Raw genomic sequence first — 11272 nt, forward strand, 5'->3', positions numbered from 1 at the left:
TTTATGGTTTGATGCTGTTTGACAGGCAGGTAGGAGGCTCAGTTATCTGTCAGTGTAGCCAGTGGTGCCGTGTAGGCACTGTTGCCAACTCCTCAGTAAGAAAAGTAGCTATTGGCTGCCCTAAAAGTCGCTAGAAGTCGCTAAATGATGTTACCGCCTAATTTGCATAATTGTCCATATGCATGTAATTGTAATGGACGCTGTAGGTGAGAGAAATAACGTCACGGGAGAGACAGAAACTGAGTAAAAAACCACCCTGAATATGTTTAGAACTACAAATGAACCTTCTTTCAGTGATTTATATTATACAAAGAAAATTTTACATTTACATCCTGCCCTGACTGCAAGCCAGGTCGGGATCAGCCAGCGGCGGCTCTGCACATGTGCGATTCATTTGCAGTCTGGACGCGGAGAGGTTAACATCTCCTGCTCTGACTGCTGCTGGGAGGGAGGACTGGGCCACCTGTAAATGTTTTGGGGCGGGGGAGGAGCCCACGGCAGCATCTGCTGTTCGTTGAGAAGAATAAGAACGATACATGCTTTCACGTCAGAGTCTCCAAAAGTCTCCAGTAACATCAGAAAAAGTCACTAGATTTGTTGCTAGCCGCTTTTTTGAAAAAGAGTCACTAGAGGGGTCTGAAAAGTCACTAAATATAGCGACAAAGTCGCTAAGTTGGCAACACTGCATATAGGGTAGAAAAGTTAGGATGATTCCAAGGGCCCCAAAAATAGGTAAAAATTAATATAAAATTATTAAACCATCATCATTAAGAATTTTTTTTTTTTTTCAAATATAGTAATAAAATTAATGATCTCCTTGTTTTTACTTGTTTTTGGCAGTGAAAGTTAAATATCCCCATTGACCAAAAAGTAAACATCCATATTTACTGACCACCCCCCTGTATCTGCATGAAATGGTTTGGTCCTGCCTTAGCGCACTGATGGTGACGGTGCCTAGTAGCAGTCAGCAGTTGCGCTAGAACGCTACAGTCATCATCATGCTACCCAGTAGGCTACTAAAAGAAAATCTGGTTTTCAAAAAAGGAAAGAGAGAAATGAGAGAGAAGAGAGGCAAGGAAAGGGTGTCAATATGTGACCCAGTTTTTCTCCAAGAAAGGTGGGTAGCCTATAGTCTGTGAGTGGTAGAAATGAACCTTAGCTTAATGTCCATAGTGAAATAAGCTAGCTACAGACTAGCGTTAGCCTACATTTCACTCCTTTTTAACCTACATTTAATCAGTGCAGGTAAATGTTTAGCAAGATATTCATATTAAATCAGTTGTCCCTGCCCCTTTTACCAGACTCAACAACAGAGTCAGAAGCAGCAGCCCTGTCTCCCCATAACTTTACCCCTCCCCTCCCTGTCCCGGGGACAGCCCTCCATTCCGAAACCCCGCCATTCTGAACCACCCCCACTCCGAAACTCCCCCACTCCGAAACTGATTTTCAAGTCCATATCAAGTTTCCTGCATCAAACACTGCCGCCCGCTCTCCAGACGCACTCGCACAATTCTGAAATTCGTTGTACTACAAAAGCTTGAAATGAACGTTCAACTCATTGTTTTTTATTGGAAATATGTCACTGTCTTCATTTGTTATGTATAGTTTCGCTAGCAGCAAACACATTTAAAAGGAGACGCTTGTCAAGTCTTTTTATGCACGCTGTCCGTGGCGCTGAAATCCCCACTCCCGGCCGCACTCCCCCCCGGGGATACGTGTTGTCCCCCCACTCTGGTCAGACAGACTACTGATAATCTGGCTTCTGGTCGGAGTAAATATATTAAATGCATTTATAAAACGGAAAGGTGAAATCAGTCAATCTGATTGTTTATTAACTGTGATATAATGAGCATAGACCCACGGCTACAATTTTAAAGCCTTATCACAGCATATCACCAGCTAGAAGCAACAATGTAGGCCTATCCATGACAACAATAAGCGGAGCTGTAGTTGCAGAGGGAGGCTGGTCAGAGCGGATCTGTGATTGAGTGTGCGGCTGATTGAGGCACCTGTTGACGAACTGCGAGTGTTGTCCCCAATATTCGAAATAGCAGGGCCTTTAGAAAAAATGGGAAACCCTGCCATTAGGAAGAATGGAGGTCTATTTTCGGAAAGGCGGGGTTTCGGAAAGGTGGGGTGTAACCCCCTGTCCCAATGCAGAAGGTGAGCAACATTGTGTTGAATGACATGCCAGTTAGCATCATTGCAGGGAGTCTGTGGGAATTTATCTCTCTCTCTTGCTCTTTTTTACCATTACAAAAAAAGAAAACAAAGTATTTTTTAATGACAGAAATTCAAACAAATTCTTTTTCCACATAATGATTATTATGAAACAAAAACAGCCTACAACTGTCTGTACTGGATGCTGGACAGTTGGAAACATTAAGTAGCCTAACTCAGCCTGTATTAAAGTTATAGGCAATATTAAAATAATCTAGTTAGATGCTTTCATTTAGATTGAATTATGGCTGTTAAATGACATCTGTAGATACAGACTTTATTATTCCCATGGAGGGCAATTTATTTGAGCAGCACACACACACACACACACACACACACACACACACAAAAAAAAAACCCAACAAAAACAAACATGTATCTAATGTATGTAATCTAGTGGTGGTGATACAGAACTTTAGGTAATTTGGGTCAATGTAATTCTGTAGGATTTAGTGTCGGTCATTTATTGGTATCAAAAATCTGCTGTTTTCATTATTTTGAGATGATGATCTTAATTTATTTTGATTGAAAAGTTAATGTATATTTAAGTTATTTTTTTAAGTCTTTCATTAATGTTAAGAGAATTTTCCATTTTGGGATTTTACAATAAAAATTATGTTTAGACTGTAAAAGATGGCCTTTAGCACATGTTTTATTGTGGCTTTTAATCTTGCATCAAATAGTGAATTGCATACTGTATGGAGACTGTTGCATGTACAACTCACTAGAAGTAAATACTGTACTGGTAATATTGAGCTACAAGAAGCAAGACAGTTGCAAGCCTTCAAAGCAAGCGACAGTCTCTACGGCTAAGAGATAAAGTCATTGTGGAGGTACCAAATACTGCAGTTCCTCTAATGTCCACTTGAGGCTGGCTCCAAAACAGTCAATCCCCAAAGACCGCCATGTTAAAATGCCCAACTTTACAGCAGAAACACACATGTCTACAGCCTGGTACGTAACACACTTCTGTGTTATGTTTAGGTTTTGTGTTTGGACCCCAAATGCAGAGACGGAAGCAAAAAAAACAGTTCAAAGTGTTTATTGAAAAACACTAAGTGCAAAATCAGAAAAAGGGGCAAGTGGAGGCGGCGGAGGACTGGCCGGTGTTGCTGGAACGGACTCAGCATGCGGAGACACTGAAGTACTGGAAGATGCGATCAGGTATGGCAGGAGGCACACCAGTAGCTGCACAAAAACAAAAGCGCTTAAGAGCGACAAAAAAACAAGAAATTCACTTCTTCACAAAAGACTGGAGCCACTACGTTACTGATTGAGACGGGATAATCTGGCACAGGAGTGGTGCCTTGACCAGGCTTTATTGCAGAAGTGATTACTGGATGAACACCAGGTGTGCCTCATTACAAAGAGCCGGCCAGCCACGCCCTCAGCTGCACACTCGCTGCCAGGGAGAGAAAAGGGAGGGGGAAAAAGAAAAAACACTGAACACCCCAAACACCAAAATAAACATTATCATCATGACACTTTTGGTCTCTATAGCTAATTGAGAATGCATCTTTGCACCTGCGCACACCCACTATTTTCTTTCAGAACTATGGCATGTACTGTGTACTTCACAAAAGAAACTGGGAAGTCATACAAGTTTACCATTCCTGTAAAACTAACAGATGGTGATGATGTGGAGCAAGAAAAAGAATGCGGTGACATCGTTTCAGTCAGTAGAGAGTCGTTTTGGAATCTAAAAAGACGCATTTATTGGAAACACGGCAGTCTACTACAGGAACACGCTGCGAAATCAAAAGGTGAGCTAGTCGCTAATGCTAGTTAAAAATATGCTTTGTATATGTGTGTAGTAATGTTCGTTTAATTTAATTTGGACCTCCGTAAATTTGTATTTCACAGAGTGAGAGGCACAGCAGCGGGAACAAGAGAAAGAGAGACAAAGGGGTGGGGAAATAAGCTGTTTCTTCACTCCACGCAAAGGCCCAACTGTGACAGCGGTGAGAAAAAGGGAGCTGGATGAAGCCTTTTTTAAAATGATTTACATGGACTACGAGCCACTAAGTAAAGGAGAATGAGAAGGGATTTAACTGTGTCAAATTTACATCTGCGGTGCCCAATTCACATGCTTCAGCTGGCTATTAAAGATGCTGTTAACGAGCACGACAGTGTTAACTGCCTGTTACTGAAAGTCGGGCAGCTGGTGAAAAGTGTGCGCAAGAGCTGCCTGAACACAGAGGAAACCGACCAGTTGGGAGTACGCCCCACGACGGCTTGCACAACGCGATGGAGCAGCCAACTGCGGATGATTCAGTCGGTCCTCCAGTTGTTCCAAAAAGACCTGTTATGGCAAAACAAAATCAAATCTACTGCCGCCAACATCACCCTAAACAAAGTGCGTCAGCTGACGCACCTTGTCAGCTTATTAGCACCGCTGGCGGACCTCACAGACAAAATGCAGAAGGAGCTGGGGAACCTAGGGATGATCCTCCCGGCTGTCAGTGATCAAATCCCTGTTTACCAACGCTGCACTTCCCATGGGCATTTCTGCTTTTGCAGAAACACTGGCTAATAATGTGTCAACTCGCTACGGAAGGTACTACACTGATAAACACATAATTTTAGCCTCAGATCCCCATTTCAAGACAGAGTGGGTCATCCAAAATGAGTCAGTCTGCAACAAACTCAAAGAGATCCGCAACCTCCTTTTCGAAGAAGCCAAGGAAAACACTCCTGCCGTGTCACAAACTGTGACTGCCACCCCACTCACTGCCACCCCGGATCCTGAGCCTGAACTAAGTAAAAGAGCTCGCCTGTTCGGGTCATACTTCAGTACTTAAGCACTGCGCACCTGGACACGCCAAAAGTGAAGTCGAAAAGTACCTCAACTCCCCGAGAGAGAACCCAGATGCAGATGTTATTGACTTCTGGAAAGAAAACTCCAGGTCCTTCCCGCGCCTGGCTAAAGTAGCTCACACAGTGTTCAGCATCCCAAGCGACTCTGCAAGCGCCGAAAGGGTGTTCTCCGCTGCGGGCCTGCTATCCAGAAACCACCGCATGAGTCTGAAGCCTCAGACTTTGGCCAAACTTGTGTTCTTGAAGGTGAACTCAAAAGAGCTGTAGATAGCAAACAAGAGACTCCTCTTTTTATTTTGTTTTAAATTGCACTTGACAGTGAATGTAAGCTAATTTAATTTTATACAATATGCGCAATTACGCATGGCGCAAGCAGTATAGGCATATCATTTATTCAAGGCAAGTACATTTTATTTACAAGTAAACATTATAGGCTTGGTTTAATAGTTTATTTAGTTTTAAAACTGGGATGACTTGCATTTTGTAGCCTATATTTTTATTTAACAATTCCGATGATTCATTTAATTTTATGATTACTTTGTGGGCTATTTTCATTATGATGTTGGCCAGGCAGGCAGAGTCTGAGAGAATTCATTTCTAAATGTTTGTAAAATGTGTCTCTTTAAATTACACTTGACAGTGAATGTAAGCTAAGTTTATAAAACCACCTATATGTGCAATTACGCATATCACGAGCAATAGGCATATCATTTATTTAAGGCAAGTACGTTTTATTTACAAGTCAACATTATAGGTTTGGCTTAATAGTTTATTTAGTTTTAAAACTGGGATGACTTGCATTTTGTAGCCTATATATTTGAGTTAACAATGCCTATTGATTAATTTAATTTTATGATGACTTCGTATTTTCATTACGGTGTAGGACAGGCATAGTCTGAGAGAAATAATTTCTAGATATTTGTAAACTGTGATTCTGGCTGCTCAGGTCTTATAGAAGGTTGACGACAATTTTGGGAGCTCTAGTTCTGCTCAGTTTTCTCAGTTTTGTCTCTCTTGGTTTAAAAATAAAACGTTTAAAATTAATAACCTATGGTCTCACTGTTTTTGTCGGCTTAAAAACGAAATATTACCTTTATGTCTTAGTTGAGTTGGGTTGTGGTATTTTTTTAAATGAAATGAAATTACAGCCTGGTGAAAGACAGAATCGAATCTACTAAGCTCATGTTTTATTGGAGGTTTTTTTTTTTTTTGAGCAGAGCAGTGAGCGAGTGGAGCGGGATAAAATTTAAAATTTATGATGGAGCGGAGTGAAGAATGCGCAGAACCAAGCGGAGTGGACGAGCGGCGCAAAGTGACAGGTCTGCAAGTGAGGACCGGATATTTTCACCCGCTCCGCTCCGCTGACATGCTCTGTTAATAACACTTTTTTTTTTTTTTTTTTTTTTTTTTTAGCAAGCCATGGCAGCAGTGGTGAGTCCTAGCAGCCTCGCTATAACCAAAATTAGCTACAGCCAACATAGGGAAAATACCCCAAGAGTCAGCGAGAGCTGGGGTGTAAAATGACTGACAGGTGGATTACACGGTAACAGACATTGGAACAGACATGACTATGCATTGGATCTGTGACTCAGTGAAGGATAGGGGCACGGACCTATCCACCAGGGCTAGAATTAGCAGCACTCAGGGCAAGGCAAGCGCATCTGTAGAGGACAAAATTAGCACAGTCAAGAACAAGATGCTTCAAGTTTGTCCTTGCGGCTGGCAGAAAGTAACATCAATAAAAGGCCTCAGAACTCATCAGGGAAAGAAGAAGTGTGTGGCAAAGAAAGGGCAGAGTAGCCGCATTGATCAGTTCTTCTTGAGAAGTCAGTCGAGTCAGTCGGATGAAGTCCAGCGACAGGTAGAAAACCACAGTTCGCAGGATATTAATAACACTGCTACTGAGGAGGAGGAGATGGAGGTAGTAAGAGAGGATGCAGGTGACACTGAGGTCAGTATGCCAGTCAGAGAGAGAGCCATGGAGCAAAAGGTTAGAGTTAGATGGCTTAGGGCAAATGACAGTAGAGAATGGGAGATAGTTAATAGAGATTTGTAAGTAATCTTGAGTAGGCTTAGAGGAAATACAATAGAAAAGTTAGAAAAGATGGGAGAAATAATTTACTCATATGGTGCAGAGAGGTTAGGGGTGCATGAGAGAAAGAGGAGTGAGGGTATAGTCAGGTAAGTCTAGGCGGCAGAGAGAAATAGAGAAGTTAGTTAAGGAAAGGAGACAGTGAAGAAAGCAGTGGAAAAAGTCTACAGAAGAAGAGAGGGAGTTCAAATAAACACAAGAAGTTTGTGCTCTAAAAAAAAAAAAAAAAAAAAAAAGGATCAGCACTCAGTGAATAACCTCCTAAGCCCTACGATAAGCTATTATGGCAAGGCTTAACTATACAGACCAGTGAGCAGTGATAACTAACATGTCTTTGGGGTCATCGGGTGGGAACCTCCTTTCACCGGTGTTTCGTCTAGTTGGTCCCACGACACCTCCAGGAGGCTAGACAGTGATCTCTGGCATCCCAGAGACACTCCCCTAATGCCAGGTCTCACTGCTCCCCACACTAACCGAACAACCTCCTTTACCTTACCTATACTACCACAGAGGAGGTAGACCCAGGGAAGGAAGCCTTGTTAGGCTATCACACTCCCCTGCCGGGTTAGGCTGTACAGTCTACCTCCCCAAGACGAGCCCTCACAACAATGACACCTCCAGGAGGCTGGACAGTGATCTCAGCCCAAACAGCACTGCCACCTTCAACCAAACCCAGGCTCCGTTTATGCGAGCTCCAGGCAGAAGCAATGCTGATACTACCTTTACTAGCACATTCACCATACTCTATTTCACACGCTACATAGCATAACTACAATGTAAGCTAAAGTTAAAGGAGATAAATGAACTCACAGGATCAGCAAACACACTCACTTTGCAGCATGGTCTCAAACAAAATGGATTCAAATAGGCCACTCCCACACTTAAATAACCTTCCTCTTCCTGGATTTCCTCCTTACTTACACATGGCTTTCTCAGCCCAAACAACACTGCCATCTTCAACCAAACCCAGGCTCCATACATGCGAGCTCCAGGCAGAAGCAATGCTGATACTAGCTTTCCTGTCACATTCACCATACTCTATTTCACACACTACATAGCATAACTACAATATAAGCTAAAGTTAAAGGAGCTAAATGAACTTACAGGATCAGCAAGCACACTCACCTTGCCGCATGGCCTCAAACAAAATGGATTCCAATAGGCCACTCCCACAGTTAAATACTTCCTCTTCCTGGATTTCTCCTGACAGGAAGTGGATCTCTCCACCTGATCTCAAGGAGTTATGTGCCCTGCTTAGTAGTTCCCCCTGCTGGCCCCCAGCTGACATTATTTCTTCTGTAATAGATAAACTGGCTGCATTTAATTGCTTCATCTGACATTTCCCTCACTGTCTTCCTCAAATTCTGTCCCCGCACTCCGAGTTCCCCCAGGAGTGAGACAGTTGATCTTGCTATGAATCCCCTACACTCCACTTCCACCGGACAAATCCTAGTCTTCCATCCTCGCTGCTCAGCTTCTGCTCCTAAGTCTGCATATCTAAGCTTTTTTCTTTCATAGGCTTCTTCCACTGAGTCTTCCCATGTAACTGTCAGCTCAATGAAATAAACTATCTGTTGACTCACTGACCACAACACTAAGTCAGGCCTCTGCCTGGTACAGACTATTTCCTGAGGAACAACAAGCTTTCCCCCTAAATCTACTTGCATTTCCCAATCACAAGCACCTTCTAGGCGGCCACACCCTTGCCTCCTCACTAACTTATCCCTTCTGTATTTCTCTCCCTCACGGACAAACTGAATTACTAAGCTCCTATCCTTAACACCTTCTGAATTCACCTGTCTTCGTTTCCCTTAGATGCCTGCAGCTAAACATTTCAACACCTGATTATGTCGCCATGTATATCGGCCTTGTGACAAGCTAACTTTACAGCCTGACAAAATATGCTTTAAAGTTGCGGTACGTGAACACAATGGGCATGATGGGTCCTCATTTACCCACAGTTTTAGGTTCATGGGGGTTGGTAAGACATCGTATGTAGCCCCTACCAGGAATCTAATACGATTCTCCTCCATACTCCACAGGTCCCTCCAACTAAGCTTCCTCTTCTTTACACTTTCCCAATTCAACCACTGTCCCTGTTTAGCCTGGGCCACTACCTTTGCACCCCTTACTATCTCTTCCTGTCTGCGTATCTGTTCTACAACCAGCTTTCTTTTATCTTTGAGGCCTGCTTTATTCCATACCAGTTTACCTGAGCCAAGCCCCAGGCCTCCCCGGCCAAACTGAACATTACCTACAATCTCTGCATGTCTAAGAGCTGTCTCTGCCTCCTGAACTGCCGATCTTGGGTTCCACTTCCTCCCCTTGGTTGGATTTGGAACCACACTCCTAACTACCACGTCCTTACTCCCAGATAACAAGAGCTCTGTCCTGACCTTGGTACATTTAAATTCCTCTGTTAAACTAGATACTGGCAGCTGAAGTATCCCTTTTCCATACAATGCAACACTACTTAGGCACCTAGGAGCGCCCAACCACTTCCTAATGTAGGAGCTAACCGACCTTTCAATTTTCTCCACAACAGATATTGGAATTTCATAAATTGACAGTGGCCACATTAACCTAGGATATAGCCCAAATTGCAAACACCACAACTTCAACTTTCCTGGAAGTTCTGATTTATCTATTCTATCCAATCCTTCAGCCACATCTTTTCTAAATTTCACCACCTGTTCCTTATCATTCAACTCTACATTGTACAACCTACCTATGCTCTTTACTGACTTTTCCCTAATTGTTGGGATTTCCTCATCATCTATGACAAACTTCCTATCACTTAACTTCCCTCTACATATCGAGATGCTTCTAGATTTACTAGGCTTGATTTTCATGCTGGCCCACTTGAGGTTCTTATTTACCTTCTCTAGTAGCCTCTTTGTACATGGCATTGTTGTGGTCACCAGTGTCATGTCATCCATGTAAGCCCTAACTGGTGGAAGATGCACCCCATTCTGCCATCTCTCCCCACCTACCACCCACTTAGAAGCCCTGATGATTACTTCCATTGCCACAGTAAATGCTAATGGAGAAATTGTACACCCTGCCATGATGCCTATTTCTAGCCTCTGCCAACCTGTTGTGAAACCTGCTGTACTTAGACACAACCTAATATCCTCAAAATATGCTTTCACTAAGTTAACAACTACCTGTGGCACTCTGAAGTAGTCAAACGTACTCCAAATGAGGCTGTGCAGTACTGAACCAAACGCATTTGCAAGATCTAAAAATATTACATGTAGGTCCCTTTTGTTAATCTTCGCTGCCTGAATCTGGTGCCAGATCATGCTAGTATGCTCTAAACACCCTGAAAAACCTGGTATTCCTGCCCTCTGCACCATGGTATCTATTAAGCTATTCCTTTCTAAGTAGCTAGCTAGTCTCTGCGCTACTACACTAAAGAAAATCTTCCCCTCCACATTCAAGAGAGAAATCATCCAGAACTGGCTAAGGTCCACAGACTCCTTCTCCTTAGGAATGAGGACACCCCCTGCCCTACACCATGCTCTTGGTATAATTTGTTTTTCCCAAACTATTCTTAGCTGTTTCCACAAAAATTTAAGGGTATCAGGCGCACTTTTATAAACCCGGTAGGGGACTCCATTAGGCCCTGGGGCCGAAGAAGCCTTTGCACGCCTGACCACCTCCTGAACTTCCTTCCACCTAGGTGGCCTGACATCCATCTCATGCTCTATCCTTCCTAATGGAGGGATATCAGGTGGGAAACCTACTATCCTATTCTTCTCCAAATCTGAATATGTGTTTCTCAAATATTCTTCAACCTCTAACCTTTCTGCTTTAAGCTGCCCTCCCTTTTCCTGGCTGAACAATCCTTTAACAAACTTAAAAGGGTCCCTGAAAAAACCTGTCCTAGCATATTCCTTCTTCCTCCTCTTTTTCCTGAGATGCTCTGCCCTTCTAAGAACTGCTAGCCTGCTTCTCAACGCCAATTCCAGATGATTTCTCTCTTGAATGTGGAGAGGAAGATTTTCTTTAGTGTAGTAGCGCAGAAATTAACTAGCTACTTGGAAAGGAATAGCTTAATGGATACTATGGTGCAGAGGGCAGGAATACCAGGTTTTGCAGGGTGTTTAGAGCATACTAGCATGATCTGGCACCAGATTC

The sequence above is a fragment of the Epinephelus lanceolatus genome, chromosome 12, assembly GCF_041903045.1.
Source record: "Epinephelus lanceolatus isolate andai-2023 chromosome 12, ASM4190304v1, whole genome shotgun sequence".
NCBI classification, from domain to species: domain Eukaryota; kingdom Metazoa; phylum Chordata; class Actinopteri; order Perciformes; family Serranidae; genus Epinephelus; species Epinephelus lanceolatus.